We start from the raw sequence: 13280 nt of genomic DNA, 5'->3' as shown, positions 1-13280 counted from the left end.
CTGCCAAAGTGATGGGATTACAGGTGTGAGCCACTTCACCTGGCCAACATTAACTTTATTAAAAATAACCTAGCTCCATAAAGTTGGGAAAAGTAGACACTGGGAGCAAATAGATAGAGAAGAAAGGAAGGTAGGAAAGGGTTGAAAACTGCCTGTGTACTCTGCTTACTCCCTGGGTGAGGGGATCAAGTGTACCCTGTGTAGAGAAAACTCTCTACTCATGTTCTTTCTGTACTCTCACACCATAACAATCATCAACACAGAAGACTTCTGTGAACAAACTGTGGGGTTTTGTCCCCACACACCAAGCAGCAGACACCAGCTGGGTGTCCTGTAATTCGTTTCTGACACTATCTATCCAGAGATGGTGTCAGATCCCACAGTTTGAGGGCTCAGTTCCCAGGACTATCACCCCTGCCCCACCACCCCATTCACAAGTCTCTAGAACTTCTGCCTGACTGGCTTCAAGTCGGGTTACTCCCTCTTTGGGTTCAGTTAATTTGCTGGAGCAGTTCAAAGATCTCAGGGCAACACTGACATTTGCCTTTATCAAAAACGATATTGCACAGGATACAAATAAAGAGACACATAGGGTCAGGTATGGAAGAAGGAGCGTGGAGCTTCCATGCCCTCTGTAGGTGTGCCACCCTCCAGGAACCTCCATATGTGCAGCTCTCCAGAATCTCACTGAACCCTGCCCTCCTGGGTCTTTATGGAAGGATTCCTTTCCCCAGGGTGTAGGGTGGGACCTTCTCATAGGTGGAACAAATAGCAATATGGTAGACATAAACCCAAGCATATAAAAAAATTATGTTAAATGTGAAGGTTCTGAGCACTTGAATTAAAAGGCAAAAATGATCAAACCAGACTTTAAGATCCACAATCAGGAAGACAGAGGAACATTAGAGTCCTGTTTTGGAGCAGGTAAAGGGAAGGCATATCAGAAGGCTGCCCCCAAGGCCTACCATATCCAGCCTTATAACAAAAGACTATAACAAGGGCTATAAGAGTTATGAGGTGGGACCCACAGATGGGAACCAATGTATAATCATAACACCACATACGCCCAAACTCAGCATCATGCAATATAGCCACTTAACAAACCTGTATATGTAGCCTCTGAATCTAAAACAAAAATAGAATTTTTGGAAAAAAAAAGTCCTAACTCAATTTTTGAAGGATTTTTTTTTGGCTGGTTATAGAATTTAGATTAGCAAGTTGATCACGTGTTCGTTGGTTATTTCAGTACTTTGTCTTCTTTGTTTGCATTGTTCTGATGAGAATACTGTAGTCTTATATATATTCTCCTCAATGTAATGTGTCTTTTATTCTCTGACTGCTTTTAAGATTTTGTCTTTATCACTAATTTGCAGCAGGCTTTGCTAAACTTATGCTAATTTATGACATATCTTCGTGTAATTTTCTTGGGGTATATGTTTCATGTGATTCAGTGAGTTTCTTTAATATATAGTTTTACAGTTTTTATCAAATTTGAGAAAATTTCAGATATTATTATCCCAAATATATTTTTCCTGCTTATTTTTTCACACCCCTTCCTCCTTCTCTCTTCAGAGACTCAACTTAAGTGGCTTAGACAGTTTGCTATTGTTCCCTAGGTCACTGAGTCTATGGTTTTAAAAATAAAAATTCTTTTTCTTCTTTGCCTTATAGTTTGGCTTTTTGATATTGCTATGTTTCATATTTACTGATCCCTTTTTCTGCAATATCTCATATGACCATAAGTGTATCCAATGTGTTTCTTTTTTATAAGGTGCATTTATTTCCTTATTATGTTTATTATTTTCTTAATTTCTTGATATTTATAACTTTTAAAGTCTTCAACTGCTACCTTCATCCTCTCTTCATTTCTTCTATTTGTAGATCATATTTTATGCTTCTTGGTATGTTTAATAATTTTTGTTTGGATGGTATACATTGTGAGTTTCACCATGTTGAGGGACTAGATAGATATTACTGTCTCCTTCTAAAGAATATTGGGCTCCTTTGGAAAGCTATTAAGTTATTTGTGTAAGCTCAATTCTGATGTTCATTTTAAAGCTATAAAGCTAGTCTAGAGTAGCCTTTAGTGTGGTTTTCTTCTACTGTTAAGATGTGACGCTTCTGGATTCTCTCTTGAATGCTTAAAGTCAACAAGTCAACATGTCTCTCCATTTTGGCTAGCTGGAAGTGAGCTGTCTCATAGCCTTATGTGAGCAATTAGAATTTTTCAGTTTACAGTTCCCAATAGTCCTTTGCCTGGCCTTGTACAATCTCGCCCTATGCTTGCATATTGCTTTTTCAGCTAAAGAATCCAGGGAACCTCTGTGCAGGTTTCTGGAGCTTGTTTTCTGTGTAGTTTCCTTCTCTCTGGTACTCTGGTCCACAAATTTCAGCTGCCTCAGCTTTCCTAGACTAATTTCTGTCTCCTTAATCCAGGAAGGCTGCCTAGCCCTGCTTGGTTTCCCCTTCCCTGGCCTGGAAAATGCTTCAGTTAAAAAAGAGGGGTAATTATGAGTCTCACTTTGCTTCTTCCCCTTCTCTCATAGGTCATACTTACGCGTTGCCTACTATTCAATATCTAAAAATAGTTTTTTTTTTTAATTTAAAAATATTGTCTTGTTTTCTAGTTGTTTATGGTAGAAGCACAAGAATAGTTCAGAGTTAAAAGCTTCTTGGATATTTGAAAAGAGACAAAATCTCAACAGCAGAGTTCTGGAAAAGCAGTACAGATAATTGTCAAATACTGCTTATCATTCCCTCTAATACAAAGTAAAGAAAACAATTCAATAATCCTTTGGTCTCCATCTCTTGGTAATCTGAAATATCTATCTTATTGTTTATTTTAAAAAGAAACACAGTAAGGCTTAGAATAGCAAAGATCAATCTTGATTTTGAAAAGATCCTAAAACAAGCCTATAAAATGTGCTTGTCATAATTCTAGATATAACAGTTTTCTTGATACCATTTTTCTCTGTGAGGCTGTGAGCTCCATGAGAGACTAGTAGAAAAAGGGAAGGTTTTTATTAAGTATATTTTTAAGTGAATGAATTAATAACACATGGCCTGCTAATTCAAAGGCTGAAAACAATATGTATTTCTCAGAAACATTAGACAGGTGAGGAAAGGGTCAAGCCAGGGGAAGGTGTGATTTCAGGGAAGCCATAGCCTCTAGACATACTATTCAAAGCATCTTCATAATGTCAGTCCAAATCCAATAAAGGTCTGTATGAAGGTGCCCAACTAAGTGCATGGACTCTGTCATGCCCAGTCGACCACATCACCAATTGGAAAGGGATAGATTTTGGAGTCTAATTGTATATGTTTGTTAGGTCTGTGATAACAAAGTACCACAAACTGGGTGGCTTAAACAACAGACATTTAGTGTTTCACAGTTCTAGAACCTAGAAGTCTAAAATCAATGTGTCAGCAGGGCTGGTTTCTCCTGAGGACTGTGAGGAAAAACTTATTCCATGCCTCTCTCCTAGCTTCTGGTGGTTTGTTGGCATTTTTGACATTTCTTGGTTTGTAGAAGCATTACTTTGATCTTCTACTTGAAGCCTTTGGCTTCACATAGCATTCTCTCTGGGTGCATGTCTGTGTCTAAATGTTTCCCTTTTATAAGAATACCACTCATATTGGATTAGAAACCCACTCTATTCCATATGACCTCATCTTAACTTTCCTAATTTCATGTACAACAACCCTATTACTAAATAAGGTGACATTCTGAGGTACTGTAGGTTAGGACTTCAACACAAGAACTTGGGGGTGGTGGGGGCAAAATTCAATCCATATAATCAATAGACCTAACTTTGAATCTTGTCTCTTTCTTTTGCTGACTTGACTTATTTTCACATTTTAAAACAGAGATTAAGTCACCGTAGTGTTTGCACACAAAAAATTAAAAATGAAGATAATGCTTTCCTTGCAAGGAAGCTGTAAAGATTAAATGAGATAATGTTCACAAAGCACTTATTTGGAATTTGACACATGATAAGCACTCAGTACATGGTGGCATTCACTGCTCTAAGCTAAATGCTTATTGATTGATTAACTATATTGTGCTACTCCTGAGTATAATTGAGAAATAAGTCAATTTTTCATTTGTTTCATTTGCCCATTGGAAATAGGTCTACCTCTGTGAAATGTTTTTCTCAGATTGGTTTCTGGAGGAGGCAGGAAGAAAACTGCTGAATCACAAGTGCTTAAATAATCAAGCCTAAGAGAGAGAAAGTTCATAATAAACACTTTTTCTTGCATTATAATTGTAGAGCAGTATCTTGTAGATAGTTAATTCTAGAGGCTTTATTGATTTAACCAAAACCTAATCAACTAACAACTCAGATATTGTGTTGGAAGCATTTCTCCAGAGTGATTGCGATTAGGAGCTGGCTTCCTTCTGGGCTGTGGAGCTGCCACCCTGCTTGCATTTGGTCAAGTAGTTTTTCGGCTGAGTGATCATCCCAGAGGACATTGTTTCCCTTACATTCCCTTACATTCCCTTACATGACTCCCTCCATTTCACTAGCCACAGCAAATTAGCCCCAGCTCTGCTCCTCAGAATGGCCAAGGCTTTCATCTGAGACTCCCTTTCCTTTGGATATGAAGGGCATACATTTAGAAATTCAAAGAGTTTAAAATGAAGGTCTTATAACTGTCATTGCTTCCATAGGATCATGGTATAGTTTCTATTGCCTGAACCCCTTTTTCCTAGTGTAACTGCAAAACTGGTTTTTAATTTGTTTGTTCACTTTTTTCTTTCATTACTTTCTGGAGGGAACATCTTTCAGAAATGAGGGGAATGCATTTTTACTGCTCCTGGGATCCATATTGAGGGATTTTTTTTTCTGGGCACATGATATGGTTTGGATTTGTGTCCCCACCCAAATCTCATGTCAAATTGTAATCCCTGATGTTGGAGGAGGGGCGTGGCAGGAGGTGACTGAATCATGGGGTTGAATTTCTTCTTGCTCTTCTCATGATTGTGAGTGAGTTCCCATGAGACCTGGTTGTTTAAAAGTATATAGCACTTCTCTCTCTCTTCTTCCTTTCCAGATTTGTAAGACGTGCCTGCTTCCCCTTCATTTTCCACCATGATTGTAAGTTTTCTGAGGCCTCCCCAGCCATGCTTCTTATACAGCCTGTGGAACTGTGAGTCAATTAAATCTCTTTTCTTTATAAATTACCCAGCCTCAGGTAGTTCTTTATAGCCATGTGAGAGGACTAATAGAGGGAGGTACTAGCCTCTCAAACTTTCTCCTTGGGGTGATGGAGTATTTTAACTGACTGTAAACTTGGAAAGTATCCCTGGGTCTGCTCGGCCTTACTCTCCCTGCCTTTCTTTTACCAACAGAGAAAATTCCTCCACTGTTCTTCTTCCTTTGTAGGTAAAAACCAACTTCCCTCTCAGTAGGTATTCACCTAAGTTTTGCGAGAAGCTTGCAGGCCAAGGTGGCTTATCATGCCATAGTCTGTGCCCTTTAACTTAGTCTTTATTAGTAATAATGGGGATATGTGGGGTTATTTCTGATTTACTCTTGGTTGTATTTCTCAAAATTTTTGGAACTCAGAAAGAGATGTGGAGTGAAATTTTGGAGGGTCTTGTAGGAGGCCAATGTTGGCCAACCTGAGAGTCATTGGCAAAGTAGATCTCTTTAGCTGAGTGGAGATGTCTGGGAAGGAACAACTTTCCTATATATCCCATTATTATTTTAACCAGAGACTAAAGAATCTCTACTTAGAATGGGCAAGTCCAACAATGAAGTGAATATTAGATACTCAATACCCTTAGAGAAAGCAGAAAGAAGTAGTATTTATTGAGGAGCCACTAAGAGCCAAGTTCTGTGTGAAATTATTTACATAATTTCATTTATTATTGAAGGATGTGGAATCTGGCAGAAAGTCATAGAATACGCCATTTGCCTTCATTAATCTTTTCTGGTTTGTGAGAAAAGGGTAAAAAAATCAATTTTTTGTCATGAAACATAGACTTTTAAAGGGAATGATTACTTTGAATGGACTGCCTCAGGCAGCGAACCAAAGGTTTCCTAGTTTCCTTCTTAAGGAAATGATTCTTCAAACAGTAATCCTGAATTTTATCTCTTGAATAGCTTATAGTTTAGAGATAGAAAGAATATTGCAGATAATGAAGTCCTGGTACTGGATTCTTTTTAGAGAGGAGGAACAGATCAAGAAGGTTAAGGCAATTGCCCAAGATCACAGTGACATCTAGTAGGAGCTCTGGAATCAGAAGTTCAGTCTTTGAGACTTTGCCTGGTGCTCATACCAGTCTGCTCTGCTGTCCCCTCACCAGGCAGTTACTGACAACAGTTGACCACTTCCACGATCTATTTTTAGGACTATCTTTTTCTGGTGGATGGGTAAACACTCAGAACCCCAAAGCAGCCTTCTAAGGTGAGTCCCTCACTTAGAAACTATTTTTCAGAAGCTTATGTCATTCTTACTGTTCCTACAAATTAGCATCTACTCTTTCCTTTAAGATGCCAGGCATCACACAGCTACCCGATGGCAGCTACAACTTGTCTTTTTGACAAGATAGATAGTATTTCAGCAGAATTATGTTCTGTAGCATCAATCACCCTGACAGGATATATGATAATAATTGGGAGACTCACCATGTACCCCATTAAACTTTTAAGTTGTTAATCGAGATTTACATTTTTCCTATTACGCTGTCTTGTTGGCAATTTGTTGAAATTCTCTGATGATGTAATAATTTCTTAAGTGCTTTGCCTCTGGTATAGCTAAATAAATTAGTCAGTGTGTATAGTTGCTGAAATTTATTTTGGAATGATTTGAGAATCATCTGGGATTAAGGACCAGATCAAATGTAACCTTCTTTGGGAGTGTATTGAGAAGCTGTTCTTGAATACCCCCAGACTTGACAAGATGCTCACTTTTTGACTACTATGTACCCTGCATTTCTCTCCATCAGAACCCTCATCTCTTAACACTATTACTGTTTCTTTATGAGTTTTTCTCCTTTGTTATAAGTTATTTTAAGATAGAATTTTTATAGCCAGATGCACCTAGGTTCAAGTCCTGACTCTGCCACTTACCAGCAGTACATTTTGTGACAGTTATTTAAACTATCTGAATTTCAATTAACTCATCTGTAAAATGGGCATAGTAGTAACTCCTTGAAGAGAAGTTTTAAAGATTAACTGAGGACCTGTGTATAAAGTATACAGCATAGAATTATATAAATGAAGCATTCACTAAGTGAGAGCTAGCATTAGATTTTTAAAATTATTATTCCATGGCAAAGCACAATGGGGTGGATGTTAAAAACAAATGCGTGTTGAATAAACAGTTGACCACCAATGTTACTTAAACTCTTCTAGTGTGATTCTGTTTTCCATATTATACCTGATATTATAGTTATGTTTACTTGCCTCAGTATCCTTCTTCAAGTTTTTAGTCCAAGAGAGGAGACATTGATTTTATCCTTGACAAATGGAAAGGTAGATGTGAGATATGTGAGAGAGGTTTAATGTTAATATTTTCTGACTTCTATCCCAGCATCTTCCCTAGCTGCAAAAGATACCAGATGCCTGTGAGAAAGTCAACTCAAGCACCCTCCACACATGTTTAACAGTTAGAAGCTCCAGGCTACAATCAGCAGGGCTCAGAAGAAGTGTTAGAGCCTGTTTCTGAGCCTTGAGTATTGTCCCTTCTGAGAACCAACTGGGGAAGGTCTGATATTTTCTGGTGCACAATAAAATTGCTATGCTCGTTGTCAAAATACCGAAATAATTATTTTCCAGGGGAAAATACTATGTTTCTGCCCTTAGTTCCTTAAATGACCCCATGCATGGGCACTCTGGCCACCATAGACCCTCTCCTGGATCTCATGAACCTTTTCAAGGTCCAGCAACTTAAGAGTTAATCCCTGGCATGGCAAAGGGCCTCCAGGACTGCATACATTCTAGCTGCTTGGTGCCTGCTTACCAGCTGCTAAGTAGTTTGAATAGCACCTTTTTGCACAGGTAATTGAGCTGTTCCCTGACCCGCTTCTTGCTCTCGCAGGTTTTTTTCCTCTCTTTGCATCTGGCTGATAATCTGTTTTGGTTCTGCCAGCTCCTGGGACCACCCTTCCCTACCATTCAGCTCTCCCCAGTTCTCCTCTGTCTAGTCTATCCTTGACACCCTCTGCATATGGTATGTCTGGCAGTGGTTGAAGTCTCCTCCCTTGATCAAAGGCTCTTCTCAAACCTCACCTTAAGGGTGCAACTTAGCCTTTGATTATGGGCCCCACCGTTTGGGGTAGGTTAACCAGGTATTCTTTGTATACAGGACGTGTCCTGTATGTAATGATTTTGACTTGTATCTTACAATGATTTTGTCAGGATATTTAAATGTCCTGATTTCAGCTTTTATAGAAAAATACAGCAATTAAAGCTATTTTTCAAATTTAGCTGAGCTTCTTGCTTTTTTTGCCTCCTTAAAATCTGGTAACCTTACTTTCCTACCATGAGGAACACAATTTTACCCTCATTTTCCTGCAGGTTTTTTTTTTAAATCTCTAGGCTGATGTTTTGTTTTTGTTTTGTGTAAGATACTGTGTGTTATACAAACTAGGGGGTCTGCACTAATTCCCTGATAATTAGGAAACAAGCAATAATTACTGAATAAATGAACAGATGAATGAAAGAAAGTAGTTTGCCCAATACAATCTCTTTCCCTTTAGGATCCCATTTAGAATACAGCAGAGCCTTTGAGTCTGAAAAAACAGTAGCTATACTGGAAGCTAAACTCTATTGGGAGGAAGCCATACTGCTTTTTTACTGCCACTGCTCTCTATATTTAATTGCCTTTTGTTTTTCTGTTAGCAATTAGTAAAGTGCCAGTCTATGTCAGATGTGGTTCCAAGAGAAGATGTTTTTGCCCACACTTGAGCCAAAGTGTTAAAGGAACAGCAGCACACTTTGGGTGGGAGGTGAGGGAGAGTGGAGATGGAAAGTAATTAATATTTATTGAGCAACCATCATGTACTTTTTAAGACATGATCTCATTTTATCCTCACAGCAACCCTGCAAAGTATATTCTAAATAAAGAGTCAGGTTTAGCCAGGCTAGGTAACTTGCTGAAATCCTAGAGTTAGTAAATGGAAGAACTTGGATTTAAACCATGGTCTTTCCACACAAAGCCATGCTGCCTCTCATTGCTAGGAGTATCATGGTGGCTGATGATAGCAGGAGTGATCAAAGCCAGAGAATTCAAGGAGAAGATAACACCTTAAGATGGTGTCATTCTCTATCCCTTCCCGTCTCTATTTCTTGTTTCTACCTTCCATTTATTCATTTATATTATATTTACTAAGGACCCCTTGGTGGCAGGGATGGTTCTAGATTCTCTGGATCATGATGAGCTGATAAATAAGATATACATAGTCCCTGATCTTGTACAGTAATATTCAAGGATAGATTACAGAAACTGAAAAACTGATTTCAAGCATGATATAATTGTTAAAGTTATTTTGGAAACATGTAAGAAGATAATAGAGTATGGCAGTTGTTGGAGAGGTGGGGATCAGCAAAGGCCTTGTGGAGATAGGAATATGTGGGTTGCAGTGTGAGAGATAAGAATTTAGCTATGCCAACAGTTGGATATGTGTTGTTTCAGGCAGAGGAAAACTGCAAGAGGACAAAGATATGATGCATTCATGAAAATATAATATGATTGGCTTATCTTTCAAATGAGAAAGTTAGAGAAACCCAGATTTGTTTCATTAATGAAGACAGCCCATTACAATAGGGAGAGGTCATGAGCCCTGAGTGCTCAGGAAAGGATATTACATGGAGAAATATTTGGGTAGAGAACAGGGCAGCCTTACAGGCTAGTTTGATTACAGCACCTGAAGAAAGCAGAGGCAGAAATTAAGAATAATTAAATGAGCAAATCAAGAAATGAGGGACTGAAGGGACGCTTAAGTTTGGCTCATTTGATAAACAAAATCTCCAACTGCAGTGGCAACTCCGACTTTGCTGCTTTTGAAATTGCATTTGGAATGAGAAGACAGCAAAATTGTAACAAGCCACTTTGTACTGGCAAAGACTATACTGAGCAGCAGTTGGAATTATAATCAAATTCAGTCTCCCCAATTCTGTAATTATAGACTGTTTTTCAAAAGTGTAGGTAGGTAGGCTGATTAAACTACATGCTCTAAAATAGCCAAATGCTTCCTTCAAGTGTTTAACATACAAGCAAGGCCCTTCATCACAAAATACTTTCTGTATTAAATATTAATTGAAATAATTTTATTTTGTATATTCAATACTTAAAATACCAATTTAGATGATGGATCATGAACTTTAAAGCTGGAAGAAACAGTAAATGTGTCTTTCTCCCTACTCCCTGCAGTGACAGCTGAGGGAGCTGAATCCAGGGAGATACGTGAGTGTCCAGGATCAAAGCCAGATTATGAAGTTAAACTGGGATATTGTGTCTTTTTTTTTCAGATTAAAATGAAAAAGAAAATCAGGTTGATACGGAGCCTCAGTTCTAGCTGAAATGTCAACTAATAGTACATGGAACTTTCCTGATATTTTCTTGCTTTGACAAATATTTATTTTTCTGGCTTTTATCTCTAACAAAATCTTCAGACTACAGTGATTGTTGCTATTAGAAATCTGGATGACATCCTATTAAAAGTGTGTGTGTATGGGGGATGACTTTTGTAAACATGGCAAGTTGAGCTAATTATGAATGGTGGAATATTCCAGAATCTTCTGCTTCCTTTTGTACCATGAGAAAATGCTTTGCAAGCTTTAGAATCATAAGAAAGTAATGTGCTTCTCCTTTTTATTCAATCCATACTAAGCACCTACTTTGATCTCAGTTGCATCTTGGGTACAAAATGTTGTAGTTGGGGTGGGGTGTAGAGACATACTCCAGTCTCAGGAAAGTTACCATTTAGATGACAATTTTGGTAATGAGTAGACAAAAATGGGTGTCTGTATTGGAGGATTAAAGGGACAAATACAATTGCTAGTAGAGCTGGAATGGATATTTTTGCAATGCAGGCTTAGGAATGAAAAACAGTGAGCAATCAACAACTGGTTAGAACTATTTCTCCCTTTGTCAGGGAGAAGGGAGTTGAAAGGTACATAAATAAAGCCAGCCAAGACAGTTCTGTTGTGCTCTGATTTGAAATTAGGTGGGGGTTGGAGGAGTTATTCAGAACTTTTCCTAACTTCAGGATTTAAGTGAAAGTGAAAGTGATTCCATGTCTCTGTACTAAGAAAAGACTGGGCTATGGGAATAATGTAATATATTGGCCACACACACAGATTACATGGACTGATGCCGAGAAACCCATTAGTAATAGCTAAGTAAGTCTCTCTCTGTCCCCATAGGTCTACTGGCAGACATTGCTAATCAATCATGACATTTCTTTCCCATCTGAGACTTAGAATCTTTCTCCACACCACGTTCCAAACACTAACACGTTACAAAACTGAGCTCTAACCTTGTGCTAAGTTATAAGGTACAAAGTAAAGGGACATCAGCAGTGCTTGGAGTAGCCCCCCCCAAAAAAGAGATGGCATGAGCTGGGCTTTGAAGGATGGGTACAATTTGAGAAAATGGAAAAGAATCTTGGGAAACAGCACCATAGACACTTAAGTGTAGAGAAGGTAATGAGTGTGGCAGTTTCGAGGAGACTAAAGATGCTGACCTACATAGAGGAAATAGAGTTGGACAAGAACCATAAGTCAGGTTGTGCCAAACATTCTAAAAATTTGTTGTATTTAGAAATAGGTTGTTATTATTGGCTGATGCAGAATTGCTGAATTGTGATGTGGTAAAAGTTGTGATCGACCTCCTTTGGAGAACAAGGCACTGGAGTTAGGGAAGCCAGCTTAGGAAGGTATTAAGGGAATGCAAGAGTGAGGTGAGGATGCCCTGTTTTGAGGATGATGGGCAAAAGCTGGAAGAAATGCAACTTCTTTTATTTACCAAATATGTATTGAGTATAATTTCTGTGTCGAGCACTAATCTATGTGCTGGGATACAGCTAAAAGCAAGATAAATAAGATTACTACTTACTGGCATTTACACTGTAGTTAGGAGAGAGAGACATGGTACATGTTGGTTTGGTTTACTTCAGGTACTTCTTATCATGGTATCTCTTATTTTTATAAATAAAACTGAATAATTTGCAGAGAGCTATGGAAGGGAAGGGTGCACTTTAGATTTAGCTGTCAGCAGCACCTAAGCAGATGACACTGGTATTGATACATCAGTGATGAGAATGAGCTTGATAGGGTTTGGCTCTCTGTTCCCACCTAAATCTCATCTCAAATTGTAATCCCCATGTGTTGAGGGAGGGACTTGTAATTCCCATGTGTTGAGGGAGGGAGGTGATTGGATCATGGAGTTGGTTTTCCCCATGCTGTTCTTGTAATAGTGAGTGAGTTTGCATGAGTTCTGTCATATTAATTAGTGTTTGGAAGTTCCTCCTTTGTTCTTCTCTTTCCTGCCGACTAGTGAAGGTGCTTGCTTCCCCTTCACCTTCAGCCATGATTGTAAGTTTCCTGAGGCCTCCCTAGCCATGTGGAACTGTGAGTCAATTAAATGTCTTTCCTTTATAAATTGCCCAGTCTTGGGTACTTCTTTATAGCAGTGTGAAAATGGACTAATACAGAGATACCATGAAAAGATTGGGGTATGAGCTCTGAATGTAAAGGACCCAGTAAGTGGGAAGGTTCTGAGACAGGTAAACTAGGATACATGGTCACCCTTCCTCTGAGGTCCTATCTGCATTGGTTTTATCATCTCCTGATCTCATTTTACTATTCTTTCTCTTTACCCATCCTTCTGAGCTACACAGACCTCCTAACTGATTCTCAGACACACTAAACATGATGCTCTTTCTCTAGATCGCTTCATAGCTCATTCATTTTTTTTTTTTTTTGAGACATGGTCTTGCTCTGTCACTCAGGCTGGAGTGCAATGGTACAATCACAGCTCAGTGCAGCCTCCACCACCCGGGCTGAAATAATCTGCTCACTTCAGTTTACCAAGTAGCTGGGAGTCCAGGCATGCACCACCATACTTGACTGTTTTTAATTTTTTTTCTGTAGAGATGAGGTCTTGCTATGTTGCCCAGGTTGGTTTTGAACTTCTGGGCTCAAGCAATCTTGCCTGGGTATGCTGATGTTTTGGGATTATAGGAATAAGCCAGCATGCCTGACCTGAGCTTTATGGTAGACTGCTTGACCTAACCTAAGTCTCTGCCTCATTTCCCATTATTGTAT

General features: G+C 38.7%; 1 long non-coding RNA gene across 1 annotated transcript in view; it reads left to right on the top strand.

The window, feature by feature from the left end:
* Nucleotides 1–5141, top strand: part of LOC141584754 (uncharacterized) — a 169359-nt gene extending 164218 nt beyond the window's left edge. The window contains exon 3 of the long non-coding RNA XR_012517959.1: nt 5056–5141. This is a non-coding gene — a long non-coding RNA (uncharacterized LOC141584754). The remainder of the gene's footprint in view (nt 1–5055) is intronic.
* Nucleotides 5142–13280: the final 8139 nt, after the last annotated feature.

The sequence above is a fragment of the Saimiri boliviensis genome, chromosome 6, assembly GCF_048565385.1.
Source record: "Saimiri boliviensis isolate mSaiBol1 chromosome 6, mSaiBol1.pri, whole genome shotgun sequence".
Lineage (NCBI taxonomy): Eukaryota > Metazoa > Chordata > Mammalia > Primates > Cebidae > Saimiri > Saimiri boliviensis.
Note: the sequence above shows the minus strand (reverse complement) of the source record. Positions and strands in the feature narration are given on the sequence as shown.